Source organism: Tenrec ecaudatus, chromosome 10, assembly GCF_050624435.1.
Source record: "Tenrec ecaudatus isolate mTenEca1 chromosome 10, mTenEca1.hap1, whole genome shotgun sequence".
NCBI lineage: Eukaryota > Metazoa > Chordata > Mammalia > Afrosoricida > Tenrecidae > Tenrec > Tenrec ecaudatus.
Window position 1 is genome coordinate 49,669,982 of NC_134539.1, and position 24,771 is coordinate 49,694,752.

The 24,771-nt window shown below is 48.5% G+C and overlaps 1 protein-coding gene and 1 pseudogene across 1 annotated transcript in view; both read left to right on the plus strand.

Annotated features, from left to right (window-relative positions):
* Window positions 1-24,771, plus strand: part of SNX30 (sorting nexin family member 30) — a 99,629-nt gene that overhangs the window by 4,473 nt on the left and 70,385 nt on the right. The window lies entirely within an intron of this gene.
* LOC142457937 (vesicle-associated membrane protein 8 pseudogene) lies at window positions 9,704-10,038 on the plus strand (annotated as a pseudogene).

Consider the following 24,771-nt stretch of genomic DNA (forward strand, 5'->3'; position numbering starts at 1 on the left):
ACAGAAACAGACGTGCCCCGTCTTTCTCCTGACAAGCCTGTGGCAGCAGCAGGGCGCGTAATCAATGCACCCCTTAAGAAAGGTTTTTATTTGCTTTCATTGTGAAACATGCAAAATGCACGAAATGCTTCTGTAGAGCTTAAAGAAGAAAAGATATGTACACACTTTAATAAGCAACACTGTACAGTGAACACTGATGTGTCCACCCCACCCCCAACTCCAGATTAAGACCTCGAATATTATTAGTGTTTGGGGGAACCCTGGAGCGAAGAGGGAAGCAATTTCTAAGCACAACCAGGATATTGCTCCCAGGATGAGGAATGGGTGTCAGCAGGCAAAAAAACGACATTCACTACAGACCTTGTACTCCCCTGCCATTCCTACCTCCCCTGATTTTCACATTTGTTTGTTAAAACCTTTAGACCCCCAGTTTACTGTCTTCTCAAAGCATGCCCTCTTCTGCAGTGGGGGGGGTGGCTGAAAAGGGTAGCTTTACCATACACATGTCTGATCTGTTCAAAACCAAACCAAGCAAAACCAAATTCACCGCCATCGAGTCGATGCTGAGACATAGCGACCCCTGTGGATCTCCAAGACCCTAGCTGTGTTTACGGGAGTAGAAAGCCCGGCCTTTCTGCCAAGATGCTTGGTGGTTTCAGATGGCTGACCATGCAGAGCTCGGCCCAACGCATAACTACTGTCCCACCAGGGCCCCGTGTGCCCTCCGGAAGCACTCTGTTGTTCCATCTCTGCAGTCACTCTCACTGTTTCTCTCAAACAATTCAGCAGGGGGCAGGGGGAACAGAACAGAAACATGCATGAAGGGAGACAGCAGACGGTTTTAAGATAAGAAAATAATAATTTAATGTATCAAGGGTGCAGAGCGTGGGAGGGTGGAGGAGGGAGGGGAAAAAAGAGGAGCCGATACCAAGGGTTCAAGTAGAAAGAAAATGTTTTGAAAATGATGAAAGCAACATACATGTAAGTTGATGCAATTGATGTATGGCTTATTAAAAGAGCGATAAGAACCCCCAGTAAAAGGATTTATTAAACAAACAAACAAACAAAACACCAGTTCAGCCACACTTGCAGGGCCACACCCTCCCATTATGAGTAGGTGGCAGGATGTCGCCGCCCATCAGATAGCATGGCCTTACTCTTCTGTCTGTCCAGGTCCCTGAATAAAATATTCCTACTGTACCCCTTCTCTGACCTTTGCCCTATGCAGGAGGGCTGTGAGCAGAGTCATTCGGCCAACTGCCTGCTAAGAATTTGCTCTCACTCCCCAGATACACTGAATCAGAACCTCCATTTTCATGGGTCCCGGGCCTTGTCGGCGGTTTTAGTAGTGCTCAATGAGATCCCGAGAATCTCATGGAAGTAAAGGCTCGGATTCCGAATAGCTGGGGTGGACATAGGCAGCCTGGTGGCACAGTGGGTTAAGCTACCGACAGAACCTACCAGCTGCTCTGTGGGCGGGAAATGGGGCAGTGTGTGCATCCATAAAGACTCACAGCCGTGGAGACCCGATGGAGCAGTTCCATTCTGTACTGTAGGGTTGCTAGGAGATGGAGGGGCTTGATGGCGGTGGGTCTGGGGTGGAAATGCACCTTTACAGCAGTAAGGTGGCCGCCTGAACTGACTTGAGGTCCCGCTCATAACCCTCTCCTGTGTTCACCTCCCTGACCCAGTTCAGAGCCCATGGCCCCTAGGTCTGTAGTCCTGGCTGTCAGTTTTTCTTTGGTGCCCTTTCTCCTTTACACCCAGTCACTTCATGTGTTCCTGTCTTTTACCTGTAGTTGCAATGTAGAGGCCCTGGAAGGAATGCCCCCTATCTGAATTCCTGGTGGGGGCAGGAAAGAAAGAGGAGGCTTTCTACTCCCAGAAACAGTTAGCTTCTCAGAAAGTCACAGGAGCAGTAGTTCCACCCTCTCCCACAGGGTTGCCGTGAGTCGGCTTCCACTGACGGCAGGGGTGGTTTGGTTTATTCCTGGGCTACAGCACAACCGAGTTCTCAGTGGTGCAGGGACCTCTTCTCTGCCCTGTCCAAACCCGGGGAGTCAATTCTGACTCAGGGCGACCTGAGTGGGTTCAAACTGCTGACCTTTCAGTCAGCAGCCAAGCCTTTCACCCACGCTCCTTTTCCATTCCCTGTCGGCCCCTAATTTGCACACTGGCTGATTTCAGGCTCTTGCCATTCTGCCCCTCCACTCCACGCTACCTTAGAGGAATGGGGCCCACCAGGAATGCGCTCCTTTAGCTTTCTTTCTCGAAACTGCTGATTGATCCGAATCCTCAGCCACCCCTACTCTCCATCCCCGCCCCACAGCTTGCTTCTGTCCTCCCAGCCTCTCAGAGAGAGGCCTATTTGCCATCCAGCCTTCACACCTGATCCTTCAGCCTCTCCCTCTCAGCTGGTTCTACCCCCGCCAGTATGCCGACCTGCTCAAGTTCTCTGTCTTTAAAACAAAGCTGAGCGTGAAGAAAACTCCTGATACTTCTTTCTCCCCACCCCAAGCGCTGTTTCTCTTCACTGCCAAACTATTTTTTTTTTGCAGGGGGGGGGGGAAATGTATTGTTGTCTATACATCCTAACTTCTGGGCTGTCCCTCCAGCCTGCTGCCCTGTTTTGTGACTTTGCTGTTCTCAGTCCCAGTGACCCCTCACTGCTAAATCCAGGAGCTGGCCTAAGGGTAGGCAGTACTCCATCCCGCTGAGCACTCACTCCCCAGCTCGAAACACCCTGCCCTCCCGTTCTAGTGTTAGAGTTCTGGGACCCGATTATCTGCCCTTGGATTTCAGCCCTGCCACTTGGCCATCTTGGTAGCTGGGAATTATTTAACCTCTCCGTACCTCGGTTTCCTCAAACGTGAAAAGGCATCACCCACAGATGGGCTGGCTAAGAAGATGCAGTGAGGTCACACAGTGGTGCTTGGTACATGGGAGCCTTGGAGGGAAGTGAGGCTCTTGTGCTCGCTTACTTCTTGATGGCCTGCCTACTCCTCACATCGTCTGTATTTTGTCCTGTTTATCAGTTGTCATTATCGGTTAGAGTCCAATTCAAATAAAAAACACACGAGGTATGGCAAACGGAGAGACTGTCGTATAGAGACTTATTTCATGGCTGATGGGAAACTCAAAGGCCAGCAGACAGTAAGGCGACCGCATGGCGTCTAGAATTAGAGGAAGCGCTTTTGTCTTCGACAGGGAGGCTCAATGAGAGGAGGTGATGTTGGCAGAAGTCGGGCGATTCTGTCCAAATACACAGAGGGAGGGGGCTCGGGAGAGACAGTTGCTCTTGCTAAGGACACTGTCTGAGCGAGAGGAAAGGGTGAGGTAGCCTGGCTTCTCTCCTGGTCCTGTGTCAGTGTCTTCCTTTGGTTAGTTGCACCCGGCCGGGAGGCCGCGGAGCCTGGGAAATGTAGTTCCCTGTGGTATGAGCTCTGAAATGGCCAGCATGACTTTCTTTCTCCCTGACCTTACATGCTGCTGTCTCAGGCCTCTGCCGCAGCCCTCTGTGTAGCTGTTTCCTCTGGGTCATTTTAGCCTGTGGCTTCAAAGGCAATTTGCATATTGCTATTTCCTGAATCTTTTTAAAGTATCACTTTCTTTAGAACTGTATATTTAATTACCTCCTGTACATTTTAATTTTGTCACATAGAAACCTCAAATTCAACATGTCCCAAGCTGAACTCAAGTCTGCCAGTGCTTCCCCTGCCCTCCCCAGCCAGCCCTGCTTCTCCTTGGCTCTCTGTCCTGGTGAAGAATACAACCCTCCATTGCTTTGCTCGGGTGGGAAATCAAGTCATTGTCTTCGCCGCTTTACTCTCTCTCATCACGTGGATCCAACAGACCTTATTCTGTGCCTCCTCCCTCCTCAGCATCTCCAGCGTCTGTCTCCCTCTCTCCAGCCCTGTATAAGGACTCTGGTTCAGGCCTTCAGCATGCTGTGCTCACCATTGCCTTCTCACCAGACCTCTGCCCATGGGAATGCTTCCTCTTATCCGTTGTTCACGTTGCAGCCAGAACCATTCTTCTAAAAGTCACAAAGGATGATGATGTCACTCTCGTGCTTAAAACCTCTCCCTGCTTTCCTGTTAGTCTTGACTGTGCCCAAGGCATCGTCTCTGGGCTTTTGTGTGCTGTTCTTTCCACCAAGGCGTCCTGGTGGCCTGCTGTGAGATAAGTATTGGGTTGCTAATCACAAGATCTATAGCTCAAACCCACCAGCTGCACCTTGGGAGAAAGATGAGGCTGTTGCTCTCATGTAAAGATTTACTGTCTTGGAAACTCCATCTAGGACCACTCTGAGTTAGCACCAACTTAATAGCAGAGGTTTGGGTTTGGCTCCTGGCACTGGGGTACTGTAAGAAAGAAAGCCCCCCACCCACCCCCACCCACCCCCCTGGAAGTCAGGTAGTCCTCTAGAAGCAGCACATTCCAGTTGAGTCTGTGGGTCTCATTCTCTCAGGGTTACTGCCACGATAGAGTAATGATAGAATTCAGATTCTAGACCCCCAACTGTAAGTGGCATTTCTGTCAGGGACAAAGCACTGTGGGATACAAAAGTAGATGAGATTGGAGGTTTACCAGACCCAGGAGCTTCCTGATTCGTTGGGGGGAGAGGCCCACGTCATGAATCTTATACAATATGGGGCATGCGTGGCTGTCTCTACTGGAGGGCTCCTGTTTGCCCAGCATATGTGGTTCCCTTGGGGAAACTTCCAAGACTAGTCCTGTGACTCTGGTGAGCCTGCCCATCATTGTGGAGCAGCTCCCTGCCCTCCCTAAGCGAGAGGAAGATGGAATGGGGCGCAGCATCACGGCTGAGGAAAGAGACTGAACACAGGTTCTGAAGTGGAGAAGACTTGTGGCCGTTGGAGGATTGAGTGGGGTCATGGTTGTCAGGAGTGGGTCCTGGGAGCCCAGAGGTGGAGATTAGTGGGAGAGGAGGTGGGAGGACAGGTCAGGAAGAGCCTGGAAGGCTGCTGTTGATTGCTGTGCTGTGGAAGTTCGCTTTTCTTCTCTGGACACTGGAAGGGAGAGGCTTTGTATGGTTGAGGACTGAGATGGAAAGACTGGTAGTAGAAAGGAAGGTGTTGGGATAGCGTGGCTTCAGTTAGATCTAGCGTGCTGAGATAGCGTGGGGTTTGGTTGGCGCTGTTGGCTGGGAGAAGAAAGGTTAGAAACTTGTAGGATGACCCGTTTAGGAATCTGTGTGGCTGCCCGGTTGCCTACTCTCGGAGGCTGGTTCCTTCATGAGCGAAGGACCAGAGATTGGGGAACAAGTACGAGGGAGATGTCTTGGGTATAGTTTAAAGTCAGGGCTTCTGGGCAAGGGTAAATATATGAATTCCTCTGTCGAAAGCCTACTCAAATCTTACTACTTAACACAAATGCTGCCTCTGAAATGTTCTTCTCTACATAGAGATGCGTAACCCAGTAGATCAACTCGGAAACAGGAGCGGAAGATGGAGACCGTGAGGCCAGGATTCAGACCCAGTGGGCACAGGAATGGAACGGAGGGCAGGAGGCTGTAGCAGTTTGCTAGCAAGAAGGGTTACAGCTTGGGGGAAAAACCAGATTGAGGGAAGGCATTTAGGGTGGGGGAGAATTGAGCATCCGGGAGGTTACTGAGGAGAAGCCAGATGGTTCATGACAAATGTGAGCCTTTCAAAGTACAATAAGTACACAGCAGCAGGTTCACAAGGGTACGCTAATTCGTGTACCAATGTGTACCAGTAATTGGGTCATGATTAGATATTGGACGAGTCATGTGCTGTCTCACACCTGCGTTACCTCAACATAGTTCCTTGTCTTCTCTGCCTGGATGGGATTGTGGAATCACTGCTATTTCCGTGAGCCTCCTGGAGAGGGAGGGGCGGGTCTGGAGAGGGGAGGGGCGGGGAGTGTGTAGGTCCGTAGTCGCAGAAAAAAACATCTTAGCACGCCTGTTTGCGTAAATCTACACAAGCAGGAAAAGCGTGGCACATTTAGATAGAGCACAGACACTTTTCAAAGCCCCTATCCATTTAGCAAATGCTCTGTGCCGGGCTCTGCTAGGTGGTGGGACACCGAGGAAGATTTTCAAAAGGTCTCACCCTTGAGAGTTTTCACGGTCCAGTGAAGAAGGGGAACATGCAAACAGATGCTTGGGATAGAATGTGAAAAATGCTAAACGGACCACTAGCTCTGTAGCCTTGGGCAGGTTTGTTTGTTTGTTTGTTTTTTAACCCTGTAATACCTCCTTTTCCTGACAACTAAACTTTGGCTCTTTTCTGCGGGGTGTGCTGCAGATTGAATCAGTGTTTGAGTAGTATCTGGGACAGATTTAAGAGCAAGTTGTGTAGTTGAGGGGTGAAGAAGGCAGCCTTAGAGGCAAATGGAAGTGAGACAAGGTACAGAAAGCAACTAGCAGGCATGTGTTGTTGGCTGCGGTTGAGTTCGCCTGGCCCAGCTCATGGCAACCCTGCACGGCCCAACTCTGTGCTGTCCCCCTATCATGGGTGTGTGGACGGGACCATTGTGCTCTACAGGGCTTTCGTGAGCTCAATGAAGGATGTAGATGTCCAGGCCTTTCTTCCTAGTCTGTCTCAGCTCGGAAGTTCTGCTGACCCCGTTCATCACCATCACAGCACACAAGCCCCCAAAGGCAGGCAGAGAGGGGCTGTGCACGGGGTCTGTTGGCTGCGAATTGAACCTGAGTCTCCTGCCTAGAAAGCAAGAATTGTGCCACTGGAGTGTGGCTGTGCTGGGGATGGCTGGAGCTGAGTCCTACCCAGGAAACTGGGCGTACCGGTAAAGAACATGATATGGGCATCCCCACCCTAGGGTCTTCAAACAGCAATTCTCTTAGGTCAGGGCATGAATTCCCAGGCATTTCCAGCTTGCCTCATGGTTGGCCCAAGCAGGTTCAAAGTCAGGGAAAGCAGTCAGGCAGAGAAACAGAGGTGCTGGCAGCCGGGAGTCAGGCCGTTGTGCCCTGAAGGGATCAGAGCCAGGGTCGAGATGAGTGAGGCACCGGTAGCTTCTGCTACAGTTACTATGACAATGAAGTAAGGAGTGATCGTATTAGGAGAATGGTGGCTTTTTCTGGAGGAGATGAAGCTGGAGGGTGAAGGAGGAAATGGACAGAGGAAGGAAGAACACCTGGGCAGAGCAGCCAGCGAGTGCCAGAGTGGAGAAGTGTTGGGCGATGTACAGACTGTGTGCAAGGGCTGGGGAGGCCCTCGGTGGGCCGAGCTCATGGTAAGGGCTTGTTCTTTGCCAATCAAGGGTTTCAATGGGAGGGTCAGGACCCTATCTATGGTTAGAGACTCAGGCCACTGGGACTGAGTCCTTAGCAAGGGTCAGATGGGTAGAGAATGGGCATGAGGTAGTTTCATAGGACTTTTTGACTCAGTGGATTCTGGAGTTTTGTTTGCAAATCATGGATAAGTTAACAACAACAACAACAACAACAGAATTTTCATAGTTCTGCCTCTGGTGGGGAGGTAAATCTCTCTTCCCCATGGGAAAATCTCAAGGAGATCTGGCTTGGGTCACATTTCCATCCTTAGACCACGAGCAGGGTTTTAGAAACGAGGCCTTGTGATTCGTCCGCAGGAGCTCCTGGACCAACTAGGGCCAAAGCTGGATGAGGGACCTGAGGGAGTGGGCAGCCCCCATTCCAGCTGTAGGTCCAGAGAAGCATGAGGACTGAGGGAAACAGGATAAGGGAGAAATTCTGGAACCATTAGCTTTACAGACTGGCAGGATGATGGATCTAACCGCATGAAAAACCTTGACAGATCCTCGTGAGACACAGGAACTGGGGGAATTTGGGGAGAAGCATATGGTGCCATAAGTATACAATTAAAGGATTTAAAAAATATACACTCAGATATGACAAAATAACAATGTATAAATTACCAAGGGCACATGAGGGAGGGGGGAGCGGGGAGGGAGGGGAGAAAAAAAAAGAGGACCTGATGCAAAGGGCTTAAGTGGAGAGCAAATGCTTTGAGAATGATTGGGGCAGGGAATGTGCGGATGTGCTTTATGCAATTGATGTATGTATATTTATGGACTGTGATAAGAGTTGTATGAGCCCCTAATAAAATGTTTAAAAATATATATACACTCAAGATGTGCCACCATTTCCACTGTCTTCAGAGCATTGTCATCACCACGCATGAGAGCCTGTGCCCCTTTAGCCAGTGCCCCTCTACTGTCCCCCAGGCACCAGGGATTTACTATCTGCCTCTCTGGATGCGGCGGGACATTTCCTATCAACCCATCAGACAGTACTCAGACTGTGTGTCCGGCTTCTTTCTCTAAGCACAGTGCTTCCAAGACTCATTCATGTGGTAGCATGCATCAGCACTTCATTCCGTTTCATGGCTGAATAATAGTCCGTGTTACAAATGTATCATATTGTGTTTGTCTATCTATTGGTGGACATTTTGGATCGTTTTCACTAATCTTATAGGAGAGGTTTCAAACAGTGTCTGGAAAATTCCACTCTTTCAATGGTTAACTCCACCTCCTTTTTTTTTTAAAGTCCTTTTATTTGAGGCTCTTACAGCTCTTAGAACAATCCATCCATCCATTGTATCAAGCACATCTGTACATATGTTGCCATCCTCCTTTTCAAAACATTTTCTTTCTACTTGAGCTCTTGGTATCAGCTCCTCTTCCTCCCCCCCTTCCCCCTACCCTCCAACCCTGATGACCCCTTGATAAATGATAAATTATTATTATTTTCATATATTACACTATCTGCTGTTTCCCTTCATTCATGTTTCTGTTGTTCCTCTCCCTGGGGTGGGGGGTGGGGCGGTTATATGTCGATCATTGTAAGTGGTTCCCCTTTTCTCCCCCACCTTCCGCCTACCCTGATGGTATCGCTACTCCCATTACTGTTCATGAGTGGTTTATCTGTCCTGGATTCCGTGTGTTGAGAGCTCTTATCTGTACCAGTGTCCATGCTCTGGTCTAGCCGGATTTGTAAGGTAGAACTGACATCATGATAGTGGTGGGGGTGGGGGGGTTAGGAGGCATTAAAGAACTACAGGGATGTTGTATGTGGAACATGCATTTTGAAAGTATGGTGAACCAGAAAGATCAACAGAATGGAGAAAATGACCAACCAAAGCCCCCCTAGAAGCATGTTCTTCCTCGTACAGCAGAGCAGCCTCTGCATTGCCAGACAACCAAATCTCCTGCCCTGGGTGTTTGAGCCCGTTTGTACCGCACTGCCCTGCTCAAAGATGGCTAAGCAGCTTCGGAGGGGTATTGCTCTCCTACCAGTAACAGGGCTAGTCTCATCATGCACCAGGCTCCTGAACGGGCTTACCATGCCTCTTTTAAATCTCCTATGCCAGGAACCCCAGGCTACATCAACCAACTTATAATAAGATAAGAAGTTAGGGCTGTTCCCATTTTGCTTCTTTGGTCATGACACACTGCACCCCTCCCCACCCCCCAACTGAACACAGACCCACCGCCATTGAGTCGAATCTAAATCATTGGGTTTCCAAGGCTGTACATTTTTATGGGAGCAGATCGCTTCCTCTCTGTCCCGGGGATGGCTGGTGTGTGGGATCTGCCGATGTTAGTTAGCAGTCCAGTGCTTACCTGAGAAGTTGGCCACCACCGAAGCTGTTTACAGGCAAGTAGGCACCGGAGCTGTCCCCGGAGGAAACGCACGAGATGAGCTCGCCTGCCGACGGGCCCTGGCCACTCGGAGAAATGGAGGGGAGCAGCGGAGGCGAGGGAAATGACCAGGTGCGGAACCTGCAGAGCGAGGTGGAGGGCGTCAAGAACATTATGACCCAGAATGTGGGGCGGATCCTGGCCTGAGGAGAAAACTCGGACCATCTTGGCAACAAGACAGAGGACCTGGGAGGCACATGCGAGCGCTTCAAGACGACATCGCAGAAAGTGGCTCGCAAGTTCTGGTGGAAGAACGGGAAGCTGATTGTCATCATCCGCGAGGTCGTCTTCATCCTGGTCCTCTTCATCGTGCTCTGTGCCACGGGTGCCATCCCTACTTAGGGGGCCCTGTCCCCTCCCATCTCAACCATGCCAGCCCTTCCCACCTCCCACCCTCCTCCACTCGGGATGCTGCTTGGTCCTGTCCTCTGACTCCTCCCCTGAGGACCGTCTGCACACTGCCGGCCCCAGGGAGCATCTTGGTCCCCCCAGACGAGAGAGAGCTGGACAAAGGTCGCGTCTCATGGGTGCTCAGCGTGGGTTGGAGAGACACAGAGGGCTCAGTTTACAGCTGGGAAACTGGTGGCAGTAAACTGCGGTTAATAAAGACCTTTCAATTCCAAAAAAATAAAGGCAAGTCGGCGTTGTCTCTAAGTCAGATGTTCATAAATTGCCCGACCTGTGTGTGCTCCTTGGAACGTTATGGGATCCACCTTCTGGAAGTGACCTTAGCTTGGCCAGGTCTCAGACGCTACAGGTAAATGATAACTTACTGAAACTAGAGTTTCAAAATGATTATATGAAGTAGAGGTTTTATCACAAAAGTGGCAGTGTGCACCCCTTAGGGCTATTTAACTAGGGAGGAGGTACACCCCGAGGAACTGCGCCTGGTCGCCCTGCTAGCGTCAGCATCTACAGTGTGAAAAATGCAAGCTCGCAGCCTTTCCCTGCGCCGGTAAGCAAATCTCGATATTTCACAACTTGCCTCAGCAATTATGAAGGACACTCGGACCTTTTTGTTGATTCCTCAAAGATTTATATGGGCCTGTCATGTGCCAGGCATGGGGGTGGGGGGGGGTCATAGGTGAACTTTGACCTCTGTCCATTCAAAGACCAGGAAGGGGGGACAAAGGAAGTCCAAGTGAAAAGTGGCAGCTTAGCCCGATGGTAGGGGCGCATGCACAGAATGTCATAAGCGGGTAGCAGTGATTTCTGCTGGGGAGTTCTATTGGCGTGCCATTCACGTGTGCACTGTGATCATTCGTGCATGTTAAGAAGAGTCGTGCAACCACCACATCAGTTTCGGGACATTTTCTTCCTTTTCAGACTTGTTAACTCCCCACTTCCCCCTAACTTCCCCTGCCAACAGTTACTTACTTATTTTGAGTTAAAGAAATTCTAGAGTGAAGCAAATGTTTGGGGGAGGCCTCGGGTTACCAATTATAGATAACAGCTACATTTTGTCTCTTAATTTACTGCCCCATGGTGATAAATGGGCCTTTTCAATAAGAATTTGAATAATTGTTTCCTTTTGATAACAGGGAATTTTATCATTTTTTTTCTTCTCCTCAACCTTTAATATATATTAAAGTAATGGCTGCTCTTTGCTAGCGCACATCGCACTCACTGCATAGTTTGTGGTGTCCAGTGCCAAATGAAAATGCTGTCCCTTTGTTAAAAATGACTGCAGGTTTCATGATGGCAACACGGAGTGTCACAGGTGCAGGGTCCGTTTGCGTGTGGGCCCCGTGTGACTGCTCAGCTCGTGGGCCCTCCGCAGTTGGAGACAACAGTTTTCCAAATCCCTCATCCACCCTGGTGTTCGAGTTCAGGCCTGATCCCAGTCTGGGGGTGTGACTGCACATGAGCTGGGGGTCCCTGTGCGTGCTTCTCCAGTCTGAGTTGACCCAGGAGCTGGCCAGGTCTGCTCCATTCCCTGCCAGCAACTCCTTGTCTGGCGTTCCTTGTTTTTAGGGCGGGGTGTGGGGCGGGAGGGGGTGGGGTAGTGTGGTCTCCTCTTTGCTCAGCCTTTCATCTCTAATAAGAGTTGAGACTGCTTTTAATGTCCCCTGAGCCTTGCTCCCACCCTCTTTTCTGGTCTTTCCTGCATCAAGGACTGCCAGCATGTCTCAGTTATTCCCCTGTCCGTCACCCAGAGATGCTGAGTATTTGTAGTAACGGTTCACGTGGAGGGAACTGACTTTGGTTGGGAGTGCTACTGTGTTGCCTCAGTGTACTACCCTATGAGAGGAGCCGTGTGGTGCAATGGTTAAGCACTCGGCTGCAAACCAAAAGGTCAGTGGGTCAAACCCACCCGTGGCTCCTTAGGAGGCGAGACTTGACAATAGACTCCTGTCAAAGATGACAGCCTAGAAATCCCTCTGGGGCAGTTCAGTTCATCTTTGTCTGAAAGAGATCACTAGGACTAAGAATTGATCCGTTGGCCCACTCCCCACCCCCTATGGAGTAGTTCTGGTCCAATCCCCCTTGCTTACAGGTGGATAAAGGATTAGAGAGGTGAGGTAGTATGCTCAAGGTCACAGCTAGTAGACAGACTGGGATTTGAATATGGTTCTGGCTGACTTTAGAGCTCTCTCTCTCTCAATCATTTTATTGGGGGCTCGTACAATTCTCATCACAATCCATACTTCCATCCATTGTGTCAAGCACATTTGTATATTTGTTGCCATCAGCATTCTCAAAACATTTGCTTTCCATTTGAGCCCTTGGTATCAGGTCATTTTTTTCCCTCCCTCCCCATTCCTCTCTCCCTCATGAACCCTTGATAATTTATAAATTGTTATTATTTTGTCATATCTTACACTGCCCAATGTCTCCCTTCACCCACTTTTCTGCTGCCTGTCCCTCAGGGAGGAGGATATATATATCCTTGTAATCGGTTCCCTCTTTCCACCCCACCCTCCGGGTATCGTCACTCTCACCACTAGTCCTGAAGGGATCATCTGTCCTGGATTCCCTGTGTTTCCAGTTCCTATCTGTACCAATGTATATCCTCTGGTCTAGCCAGACTTGCAAGGTAGGATTTGGATCATGATAGTGGGCGGGGAGAAGGGGGGAGGAAGCATTTAGGAACTAGAGGAAAGTTGTATGTTTCATCATTGCTACCCTGCACCTTGACTGGTTCGCCGCCTCCTCCCCGCCACCCTTCTGAAAGCGGATGTTCAGTTGCCTACAGATGGGTCTTGGTTCCTCAATCTGTATTCCCCCTCATTCACAATGATTTGATGTTTTGTTCTGATGATGCCTGATACCTGATCCCTTATCCCTTCGACACCTCGTGATCACACAAGCTGGTGTGCTTTTGGGCTTTGTGCTTCTGAGAACCCATTCTCTAACTACGAACACTATTGGCATCCTGTCTCAAACCATTTTTGTTGTCGAATATTGATATGTATTAGGCACAGTGCAGAGCAGATAGCGTTTCTCATACAAAGTACAGTCTCCAGGCTAAGTCGGGTGCGGGTGCGGGTGCGGGTGCGGGTGGGGGTGGGCGTGGGGAAGGACGCCTACATCTGTTGTTGGTCAGCCTTATTTCTGCCTCATCTTTCCTCTCGGAAACTTTCTAGCTTTTTTTGCCTCATCTCCGCACCATTACCAGCCTCCCTTGTTAGGCGATGCTTCCGCAGGCCCATGCCCCACTTCGGCCGACTCCCCAGTCACCAGCAGGTCCACGGCTGAGTGGTCTTTGTGCACTGCTTCTACCTGCTCCCCACCTGCCACCCCTTCACTCAGCATCACGCTTCCGTGGCCTGGGTCTGGCCCCTACCACGTACTGGAGACTGATCAAGGACTGTCTGTGACTCTCTGGTGTGGGGTGGCAGGGGCCTTGAAGGCCATGCAGTCCAGTGAGACGTGATCTGTCAGATCAGGGTCACCCAGCCACTTTGTGGCAGAGCTGGAGTTCAAACCCAGTTTCTAGACTCAGTTCCTTGTTCACTGACATCATTCACCTCCACATCATCAAACAGACACCCCGGATCACTCTTTTCCTTTAGAGAGTGTTCTCGTCACCGCTGGGCCCCCCAGTCCTGTGCCTGCCACACCCAGGTGCTGAATGTACTGGTTCTTTGCTCTCTGCGTCCACCCCTGGTCTGGCCCTCCTCCGGCCTCGGTTTCCCCCTGTGTGCTCTGTGGGCCCTCCCAGCCACGGCTCCTGCCCTCTGCTGGTTTTCTGTGTCCCTCTCCCGATGGCCTTCACTACCGCAGCAGGGACTGATCCCCAAGCTCTCCAACTCATCTCTCCAGGTGCTTCTAGAGCTCATGCATTTAGTACTTCCGGCAGGGACCACCCTAAACGAAATCCGCTGGTGCTGAATTGATGTCAGTTCAGAGAGACCCTGCAGGACAGAGTAGACCTGCCCCATGGGGGTTGAAGGCTGTCAGTCGAACGCAAGCACACTGTGGTCAGCAGGCCCACACTCGCCCAGCCACCTCTCCCACTGAAACCCCAAACCAGCAGTCTCATCTTTCTCTGGTGGAGCAGCTGGTGGTTTTGAACTGCTGACCTTGCAGTTAGCAGTCTACCGCCAAAAAATTCCAGACTCTGCCATTAGGTCGATTCCAACTCATAGCGATCCTCTAGGACAGAACACAATTGTGTCTTTGAGTCCCCAAGGCTCTTTTTAAACAAAAACAAACCAGTTTTTCAGGGGAATGTGGGGTAAGAAGGGGGAAACTGATCACAAGGATCTACATATAACCCCCTCCCTGGGGGACAGACAATAGAAAATGGGTGAAGGGAGATGTAGGACTGTGTAAGACATGACAAAATAATGATTTATAAATGATCAAGGGTTCATGAAGGAGGGGGCGGGGAGGGAGGGGAAAATGAGGAGCTGATACCAAGGGCTCAAGTGGAAAGGAAATGTTTTGAGAATGATGGCAACAAATGTGCTTGACAAATGGATGGATGGATGAATTGTGATAATCGTTGTATGCGCCCCCAATAAAAAGAAAAACCCAAAACCAGTTTTATTAGCACTTTATCCACATCCTTTACAACTCAATACGACAGCGCTTGTTCATTTCCTTGATTCAGGCGTTTCAATATCAGCACGCCAGGCGAGCCTCCTCAACCCCTATAGGAACGAGTGGTGCCCCCCCCAGCCATGCCCCATCCCTTCCCCCTGGCTCTGTACTCCTTCTGAGCACTTGATCACCTCCAAACCCGTTAATGCACTGCCTGTCTCCTACCCAGCACTGTACATCCCCCAGGGCCAGGGCTTGCTCTCCGCCGTAATTTTCAATGCACGAACAAAGCCTGGAATGAGGTACAGCGCAAATATTCGAGCAAGGGATATGGGTTGCAGGGTACGGCACAGCCTGAATCTCCACAGGGAGCTAGTTAGTAAACAGTTTAAAACACAGCACTGAAAAAACAAGGCCGCGCTGGGTGTAGTAATTCGAAACGATGGCACGATGCAGAAAAGAGTAAATCGTGTGTCACCGGCTTCCATGTGTGGGGAGTAAGAGTGCCCCGTACGTGTGTCCACTAGCCTGGGAAGAAAAGAAGTTTTCTGAGTTACCTAGAAAGTATCTTGTAGTATTGAAGGGTAAACAGTTGTGTGGACTTGTGATTTAGTGATATTCGCCCATGGGGCTGTGCCACTACCATCTGTGGCTGCAGGTCTAGTGCCCTGCTTTCAGCCTGATGGTCATATCTCCACTGTCAGCCTGCATCTGAAGAACAAGGTAGCTGGCCACTGATCTTTGTCCAGTACTGTGTGAATGGAATGGTGACTTACATTATTCACTGCCATCAAGTTATTCTGGTTCATCGTGACCCTACAGGACAGGGCAGAACTACTCTTGTGGGTTTCTAAGACTACTTGCTCATTACTGGAGTCGAAAGCCTCACCTTGCTCTTGAACTGCTGGCCTTGCAGTTAATAGCCCAACGCATAATCACTAGACCACCAGGGCTCCTGAGATTATACATAGTGGGGCCCAAAAGCTATTCTCCTAAATGATATGAACAGCCTGTTTTTGATGGGCATTGATAGAAGGAATATATGTACTTTGGGGTGAGTGGGATACTTTTAACATCCAGAAAGGGAGAGATGGACAGAAAGAAAGTGTATGGCTGGATTAATGCCAGACCGGCTTCTAATAGCAAGTGACCTTGAATCTCCCCCACCTGTGCAGAGCTGACCGACACGACACAACTAGCAGCAAGTGACCTTGGATCTCCCACACACACCTGCGGAGCTGACCAGAGCTGGCTATGTAACCTGTCAGCAGCTTTGCAAGGTTTTTCCTTTCTTTTACTCACGGCCCGTTTTGCTCAGTGCCCACTTTGTTCTCGGCCCATCGCTCTGCACCCGGCAGGAATACACCCAGAACCAGGAAGACAGACACCTTACATTTCAGAAACCCGGACATACCTATATCTCCCAATCTCTGACTACTTTACCTTATATGGACTCAAAACAGCCCAGTCACATGTTCTCTGGCCATATAAGCACCCCTGTAGCCTGGGGTGCGACTCCCCCGACCCAGACACTATGGACCGTTTTTCTCCCCAATAAAGCCTGTTTGCTCTCATTCGACTGATTTGGTCTCTGGTGCCTCTCGACTACCTTACAGAAAGGAAACTGCAACACGGTTGTATAGTGAAGGAGTTTCAGAACACTGCACACGTACAGGGAGGAAGTAACAGACAGTTGTACCCAAGAGTACATCTGTGAGAAAGAAAACTGTGATACGGTTCTAGGGCTCCTTTACCCCAAAGAGTGACTGTCAGAGGCCAACCTGTAGCTCCTCTAACAAGTAAGCCGTTCGAGTAACTATTAATAATTAGGTTACATTACCATTGAGCTAACGATGACCACAATCTGATTATGGCCTCATTTTCATTATCCTCTCCTGTATTTAATTTTCATCTTGTTTGACGAACAGTGAATTGCCCCTGACTCATTCAACACGATGCTGCTAAGCACAGGAGACAGACGTCTTTCAGAGATGTGAGCTAGATGGCTTACATGAGAGACTTCAACTGGCAAGAAACAGAATTCCCTCTCAAGGGAAATAGATGAAGGGAAACAGACTTAATCAGGAAGTTTATATTCCCTTTATTTATTCATCAAGTATTTATTAAGTGCCCAGCGCTGGGGTAAGTGCTTCTAGCTAGGCCCCTTTGGCCACATCATTGCAGTGCAGAGCCTTTCAGGTTCCGATTTCTCTTTCCCTCTCTTGGAATTAGAAGATAAAGATCTAAAATAAAATCAGAACCATTATCCTTTGCTCTAGCACAGTGGTTCTCAACCTGTGGGTCACGACTCCTTTGGGGGTCCAATGACCCTCTCACCAGGGTCGCCCAATTCATTACAGTAGCAAAATGACAGTTATGAGGTAGCAATGAACATAATTTTATAGTTGGGTCACTGCAACAGAAGGAAATGTATTAAAGGGTTGCGGCTTGAGGAAGGTTGAGAACCACTGCTCTGGGGGGTTTCTGATTGCTTATTGCCAGTATGTAGGAAAGCTAGTGATCTTTTTAGTGATTTTGTTTTACATCTAGCTACCTTACTGAATTCTTAACATTTTTAAAATCAGTTTTTCAGCACATTATTGGCTTAGAAAATATAAAGGAAATCACTTTTTTTGTTGTTGCAAGTCTCAAAGCATTCTTTCAAAACTAATTTTTCCATTTTATTGTAGGACCTATGGAAATTCTTCCTAAAATAAAATTCTTAATAAAATGGGGCATTCTTACCTGCTTCTTTACTAAAGGGACTAGATCTAATATTTTCTCACTAAATGTACTTGCTGCTGGTTTCTTGAGTTAGTTTTTTTCTATTCATTGCATAGTCATGTGATTCCTACGTGTGTGTGTGTGTGTGTGTGTGTGTGTGTGTGTGTAATGCACGTCAGTGGCAGGAACTCAGGTGGCATAGTGCACTATGCATTGGGCTGCACACCACCTGCTGGTCTGCGGGGGAAGGATGGGATTTGGATGTAAAATAAGGAACAGCACTTGGGGCTCTTAAAATATCTGATGACATCTATTGAAATGATCCTTTGACTTCTGCATTATCTTTTGAGATAATCCATCGTTTTATTCATGTACTATTGACCAATACTTACTTGTCTATGTAGGATAAACCCTGGGTGGTTGTCGGTTCATTTTGCTAAGGTTCTATATGGAATTTTGGGTTCATTATTTTCCTTTTATTTCATTTTTTCCATTTTATTGGCACTTAATTCACAAACCATACAATTCAATATTTCAGTCCCTATCAAGAAGAGCTAGACAAAAAAGGTTGTACAATCACTACCACAATCAATTTTTACTCTCTATTTCTTGACTTCAGTTGTAATGGTTTAGGTTTCTTTTGTTCAATTTCATTTTCATTCAAGTTTTAATTCCTGTTTCTAATTGATTGTTTATAATTATATTTTCTGTGATAAGATTTAATTAGTGTCTGTTATTTTCATCTGAACAAGGAGAGGCACTTAGGCTTACTTTTACTTCCCAGTTTAGATTTTATTAAATCATCTTGTATGTGATTTTCCGACTCTGGTTAATCATTTCATTGTGGTTTTTGATACCCCTTTCATCTTAGGAATCCTTTCTTAATGTGTCAGTCCGGGTAGACTGGAGAAACAAATTCATGGGCACTCGTGTGTACAGGAAAGAGCTTCATATATCAGAGCAATTGAATATTGAGAAAACACCCCAGCCCAGTCCAGATCACGTCCATAAGTCCAGTATTAGCCCACCTGTCCGATAGCAACCTATAAAACTCTCTTCAGACTCACAAAACACATGCAATGACACCAAATGCAGGACAATGACAGGCCAGTGGGTGGGAAGTCTTGTGGCTCCCATGGCAGGAGAAGTAGCAGCGCTGGCAGCGGTTTCCATGTGGCTCCTCCAGTTCCCAAGGTGCAGGGCCTATCAGCATAGCGCCATGTGTCGTCAGTAGAGCGTCTCTCTCAGGGAGTGAGCAGAGAGTGTGTCTCCTGCCTCCAAGGAGGAAATACAGGCGTTCCCAGAATCCTCAGGGGGAGGCCAGGCCCACACAGATGCCTCATTGGCTATAACCCGATTGACGGACTAGACTCCACCCCTTCTCTCCCAATTCTCAAGTCCCAAATTGATGCCAGGTTATGTAACTACCACACTTAACTGCTTCAAACATCGTAGTAGCGCCCCTCCATCATTAAAAACATTTTTTAAAGCATTATTGCTATTTGTATTTTCAGTTTGCTGCATTATTTCTTTAAAGGGGTGAGGGAGAAAAGGCTGAATGGTCTGCATTACTCCCTTCTCATCTAAACAGTCCTCTGGCTGAGTTTCACCCGTAAGACAAGTTTCTAGAGATTGCTGTAGCACCCCTCCCACCTCCCAGGTGTGGAAGCTTAATTTGTAATGCCTCAAAACTGGAAACAACACATTTAAAAGATTGACGATGGTCAAAGTGGGATTGAGAATCATCTTTTCGAGATAAAACTTCTCTAAATAAATAAAATAACCATCCATTGAAGTGTGTGATTCGGTAAGGTTTGGCAGCTGTATGTAGAGATTTTTTGCTTCTCATTTCAGCTTTAATGACTTCTCATTTTCCTATCACACCTCCCATAACCTGATTATTAACAGATGCTTACAGCTGTTTCTTCGTTCATCAGCACACGAAGGTTCCAAAAGCGCTGTTCCATCTTAATTGTGAAGGTCGACTCATCTTTGAGAAGGAGAAGCTTCCTGAGTCGTAGTTTGCCCTCCATCAGACAGTGCTCTGCTGCTACCTGTAAAGTTGTCAGTGGCTGTGTTTTTCAGAAAGGGACCACCACTTTCTTTCCCTAGTCTGGCTTAGTCTGGAAGCTTGTAGAAACCTTTCCACCGTGGGTATTTGGAATGCTCCACCTGCTGGTATTTGAAATACTGGTGATATTGCAGCATGCAAGCCACTACAGTTAAAATAGAAACGTGGTATTATGTCTCCTGGTTCTGTGTGCTGTCGTCCTTCACGTATGTGGTTCTTCCCGGCTGTCTGTCCTAAAGTTGGAAGCAGCCTTTGTTCAAAGCTGCAGTCATGGGAAGGCTCAGCTGGGCTAGATGCTCACTTGTGGCTGGCAGTTGACTGGTGATTGGAGTCATTGCTCAGGGCGTCTCTGTGTGTGGTTTGGGGAAGGGACCCGGAGGGGGTGTCCCTACAAAGACTTCCCCGAGAGGAAATCCAGGGGTAGGGCACATGCAGGGCTGTGCCCAGAGTTGGCACAGTGTCACCTTTGCTGCATTCTATTCATCCACGAAGTCACAGAACCCATCCAGATTCAACAGGGTGAGTGGGTAGCCTCTTGGTGGGGAAGAAGCTAGGGTACATTGCAGAGCAGTAGGTGGAATGGGAGATTTATGACCTATTTTGGAAACCAAACCTGCACATACTATGCTGGCCTCTGATATAAAGGCAATAACTAACAGGTTCATGGCTTCCTCAGTAGCAGAATCAGGTAGCTAAATAGGCAATGGCAGTGCAGATGATGTGTTAATTCTGAAAGGGCTAGGCACAGACTCAATTGGGTGCAGATTGCTGATGCTGGGGGGTGGACGTAGAGGACAGTTGAAAAAGGATGCACCCTGATCCTGGAGGGTGTAACCCTGGAGCCGAGTCTTGAAGAGCAAATGGGCATTTGCTCGATAAAGGAGGAAGACGACACGGAGGGAAAGGGAGTATTCCATGTCGCGACGTGGTGGCTGTACAAGAGCTCATGGCACTTTGGGAGAGATGCTGGGAGACCAAGGATTGGCACACATGTACCACTTTCAGATCTGTGACTCCTTGGTCTTGCCTGGCTGGCGGGCCTGAAGCCAGTTCTATTCAAGAGTGAATTGGTGGTTGACTTAGATGCCCCTGAGGGGTGGCATCCAAGATGGATGGGGCAAAGGGGGGTTATGGAAAGAGCTCACAAACCCCACTTTAGGATCCTGTCTTAAATAGTCTTCACTCCTTATCATGCATTGCCCCTTCTGTCCCTCTCAGTCTGCAGCTTCAGTGAGCACACAGAAAAGACTAGACCCCGGCTGGGAAATGAGAACTCAAGTAGGAGTCCTGCTCTGTGTGAGGCAGTCGGCTGAGCATTTTCACACTTTTTATTTTTCTCATTCGATATTCTTCAAGGCATGCAGAAGGATCTCTTTGGCTGTGACTGATTAAACTATCTTAAAATCCCAGAAAACCACACTCACTGCTGTTGAGTCAGTGCTGACTCATTGACTCCCCCGGCCACCTGTGGGTTTCTGAGACTAATTGTTTTCGGGAGTAGGACGCCCAGTCTTTTTCCCCCAAGAAGCTGCTGGTGATTTGGGAAGAAAGGCAAGAAGCCTGGGATCTCTAGCTAGTGAGGAGTGGGTTGTAAGCAATTAATATGGCCCTTCCAGCCATACTCCCTTCGGTGATACAAGTCTGGATTCCATTCGCCTGCAGCTGACAAACAGGATGAGGATGAGTTCTGGCCTTTGTCGAGGATGTGACCGCATTCTTTGTGTGATGTTTATGCTGGTCGCTGGTACTGCGCTCTGGTGGTATAGTAGTTACAACGTGAGGCCTGCTAACTGCAAGGTCAGCAGTTCCAAACCACCAGCCACTCCATGGGAGGAAGGTGGGCCTTTCCACTCCTGTGAAGAGATACAGTCTTGGAAACTCACAAGGGCAATTCTACCCTGCCCTATAGGGTTGCTATGAGTTGGCATCAATATGATGGCAGTGAATTTTGTTTAGCTACTTATAGTGGTTATAAGGATTATATGCTACAGCTGAGAGGGCAAAGAAACCTGTTTCTAAAGTAGCCCGGGAAAAAGCCTGGCTGACAGATTACTAGGAGGGGCCAATGCCTACCGGAAACATCGTGCCAGAGGCCCCAGGTGATTTATGCATAAATAAGATACAGTCCAGGGGTGGAGAGTAGATTGTATTGGGGTCAAATTGGTACCATGTATTTCCCACCAAACGACCTTCCCCTGCCTGGGTCTGATAAGAAGGTGGGGAAGATACTGATGGGATTCGCCTGTGAGGAATGGTGAGCAGGACTCCCTGCAACATCGCACTGCCACGTCTAAAATGAGCCCTCTGAGAAGCCAGGGGTGTGATTTCATCACCTGCAAGAGCCAGATGTCCAGGGACTCCTCTGGCCCGGCTCCGGCTTACCCCTGCCTGACCTTCAGGTGCTGCACTGAATAGCCCCCACCATTGCATGAGACGTTTCCTCAAATATTTGTGACCTCTGTGGGATACTGCAGGGATGCACAGGGCCCAGACACTAGGGACTATACTGCTCAAAGGAGGGGGGGGGAGAGGCTTTTCCAATATTCAACTCCTTGGGACTAATTTGGTGTTAATCTTACAAAAGAAATTGTTAACATTGTCCTCCATGTTTTCAAACCCGTGCTTCAGGATATATGGCCAAGATGGTGGCTTGGTGTGGGTTGGGAGCTGACCCCTTCTCAGACTAGTGAGCGCTGAGTTTCTAGTTTATAGATGTGGGGCTTTGCCGGCCTACCTTCTTGAGACAGACACATACTATTCCTCCAAGTACTGAGACTGGCTCTGTGTGTGTGTATATGCTTTTGCATCTAATGGTTTAATTGACATATAATTAATTCATGTGCCATACGATGCAGTGGTTTGACTATTAAGAGAGTCATGCCATCATGACTGCAATCAAGTTGAGAATATTCACTTTTGCATTTGCAGGGTACATGTCTGTGGCTGTGTATGCCTGTCTCTGTACAAACATGGATAGGTGTGTGGCCAAGCACAGTGAGGGTGGGGGCAAGCCCCATCAGAGCCTCAAGCTCCTTTGGTTACAGAGAAACCGGAACCCTGCTTGTCCAGGCCTAAGGGCAGGTCCAGGCATTCCAGTGTCCTGAACAACACCTTGATCTGTGGGTTTACTGATGGGAGCCGGAAAGGGGACCCTCGAGACTGCTTGCACTGAGTGAAGCCGATACATTTACATCTGAACCCAGAAAGAATGAGTTTCCCCGCCTCCTCTCTGTGGGCCCGCTCTCTTGGTGTAGTATCGCCATTGTGCCCAGAAGTAAACATGTTCCTCATGTCTGGCTTTGGCTCAGCATTTTGCTGACTTCCTGTGTGTCCTCTGCTTCCGTGGGTGATTTTGAGGATGAGCTGCTTTCCTGAATCTTGGGGTTTCATAGTGAGATGAAGTCCATGGTGTATAACTATCACCACCTGTTGTTAGTCACAGGTGACGGAGGAGAAACCCTGGGTCACTGATCACAAACGCACGTGGCCAATGTACTCTGCGTGTCTGTCCTCAGCCTAGACACCGGTGACTCCAGGGGAGGCCATCCAGGCTGAAGGTGACATGTAACTCACATTATTGTTATTACCAGCACAGCTAAGCTAGTTCAGCCGTCACAGGGCCCTTCTGGGCATAACGTAGTCAGTCGCCTCCCCGCCCAGGTGCTCCCTCCTTGTTCACAAATCCTTTAAGCTTTGTAAGCTGTGAAGAAGTCATTTCCTTTTGTTGTTGTTTCTGTGTGTGTGTGTGTGTGTGTGTGTGAGAGAGAGAGAGAGAGAGAGAGAGAGAGAGAGAGAGAGACAGACAGACAGACAGACAGACAGACAGACACAGACAGACACAGACAGAGACAGGAGCCTAAGGTGATCCTCTTAACCGATGCTGCTGTGATGGGAGAAATGGGCCCTCGCGCTCGTTTCGTTGGTGGCTGTTGCTGTTGAACGGGTCACTGCTGCTTGCTCATCGTGGTTACATCATGAGTTCAGTTTTGTATTGGGCTTTGTCTTTCTTTTCCCCCCTGCTTTTTTACACTTGATCTTAGCCCAAAGGCCAAGAAGTGCTTTTTTTGCTGCGTTTTTTCAATCTTGACTTTTAAGACTCGTGTTGACACGAACAACCCATGGTCACGTGTGACCAAGTTCTCCCCAGTTTGTAGTTCGCCTTTCAGTTGTTTCTCGACGGAGGGAGGAGGGAAAAGTTAAATTTTCAGTCCTTACAGAGTCAGTTTGGGGTTTTGAGTTTGGGGGAGCCTTTCTCAACCACGAGATCGTATGTGCCGACCATCTCACTCGGGCACAAGCCCAGTAGGACCCCTAGGCCGAATCTGGGGCTCCCCTGTCTTCCTCCAGCTCAGGAGCTAGGAATGCTTTGCTTTACTTTTAGCTTGACATAAAGACAGCTCACCAGAAGTTGTGAAAATTGACTACTAGGGGGGTGGGCACCCTTCCCAATTCTCCACAGTATTAATATCTTGTATAACTAGAGTGCAATGTCAAACCAGATCATTGCCACCGATACAATGCACAGAGCGTATGTGGATTAAGCCACTTCTACACGCATGTGTGTGCTTATTTACATCTATGGAGATTTATGACGTGGATTTCTGTAGCCATCACTACCGTAATCCAGATCGATAGAGAGCTGTTTGTCAGCACAGGCCCCCTTCATGTTACCCTTTATAGCTGTATACTCCTCCTTTCCACCTCCATCTGTAGTCCCTAGCAACTATTCTTCTTAGGAAAGTTTTAAAATGCTTAAATGACTGAACACAACTCTTACATGGATAATTAATGTGAAATTCACATCTCTGTGTTTATGGAAACACAGACACATTCACTCGTCTATGGCTGTGTTGAATTGAATCGTTACAGCAAACATTGGGTGAGCCACAGAGCCTTAAATACTTACTTAGCTGGTATAGAAAAGATTTGCTGAATGACTCATAAGATTAATCCTCATCATATATGTATCAGTTATCTACAGACATAAGAAAAATAAAACAAGACCATATGTATAAAACCTCATGTTTCTTTCATTTCTGCACTGGACACCCGAAAAGGTTCTAAAAGTTTCCTATCTTAGTTATTCGTGTTGCCCTGAAAGTAGTGGCACAGATGAGTGACTTTAAAGAACAGAGGAAATGGATTTTCTCACTGTGCCCGAGGCTGAGTCAGGACTCAGGACCTGAGATCTTCGCTTTGCTCTTTCTGCTTCCAGTGGCCCATCAGCAGTCCTTGGGGTTCCTGAGTTTGTAGCTGCATCTGTCTCCACCCATCTTCCTCTTCCCTGTCCT